The 1,070-nt window shown below is 35.6% G+C and overlaps 1 protein-coding gene across 1 annotated transcript in view; it reads right to left on the bottom strand.

The window, feature by feature from the left end:
* Positions 1-1,070, bottom strand: part of LOC122346782 (arf-GAP with GTPase, ANK repeat and PH domain-containing protein 1-like) — a 34,796-nt gene that overhangs the window by 5,716 nt on the left and 28,010 nt on the right. The gene's annotated exons all lie outside the window — the stretch shown is intronic.

The following is a 1,070-nucleotide window of genomic DNA, read 5'->3' as shown; positions in this document are numbered from 1 at the left end:
CTTTACAAAATAATAATAATAATAATAATATTTTCTTTGATACATTTTTTTAAATTAAACTTTATTAATCTTAATTTTCAGCAGTCATTAGTATGAGTGATATTTCGAAAAATCAATTAGGTTGATTTGGTGCTCAAAAAACATTTCTTATCAATAGTTCAAAGTTTTCCAGTTTGTTATTGAAACTATATATTTGAAAAAAAAAATAAAAATCCATCCAATTTATCTTGGTATGTGCAATGGCAGCATTACAAAAAAAATATATATTCTTGTACTGCCAAAAAATTTGCCCTTGAGGCGTTACCATATGTAATTTCATGTAGTGTGCAAATTATGTAGGCTAGTAGCCTATCCAGTCCTCACCAACAAAACAAACCCCATTTCTCGGAAAAAGAGTTTTCAAAAAATATTCTTGCGACATTTTGAAGTAACAACATAAAATGTCATGTGTACTGCTTTACCTTGTATTTTGACTGCTTAGTTTATAAATGTATTACACATCAACTATTAATGACACCAAGTAAAAGCCAGTTCCAATCAAAAACACGAAAGAATCAAACAGAATTCCACTTTATCTATTTTAGCAGGAGTATTGAGGATGAGTAGAGAGATGACTGCAGGACTGTGTCCAGTGACTGAGGTTAATTGAGATAATATTGACCCTCTCTGTAATCTCCTCTTCCCACTCAGGGGGCCACATGGCTTCACATACATAAATAAACAGCTACATGAGGAACTATAATCGCATTAGCACATCGACAACGGGCGGCAGAAAATGGCGGATCCATATCAAAGATTTTCGAGAGGAGGGGAGTAATTAAAAGGTGCTTCAGGTGACTAATGAGGCCGGCGTGGAATGGGAAGTCGATATTTTGGCGGCCAGCAGTCAGCACTAATTTGTTATGATGGCTGGTGGGACTAAAGCCTCTCTGCCGATAATTGCGCTGCTAAAGATGGAGGAGCAGAGCAAAGGAAAAAATCTGATTTTAGGTTTTCCACAGAACTCCACATGTTCCACGACTGCTGGACTGTTAAGAAAATAGTTTTAGGTCATGCAAAAGAGCGTTTTT

The sequence above is a fragment of the Puntigrus tetrazona genome, chromosome 6 (assembly GCF_018831695.1).
Source record: "Puntigrus tetrazona isolate hp1 chromosome 6, ASM1883169v1, whole genome shotgun sequence".
Lineage (NCBI taxonomy): Eukaryota > Metazoa > Chordata > Actinopteri > Cypriniformes > Cyprinidae > Puntigrus > Puntigrus tetrazona.
Note: the sequence above shows the minus strand (reverse complement) of the source record. Positions and strands in the feature narration are given on the sequence as shown.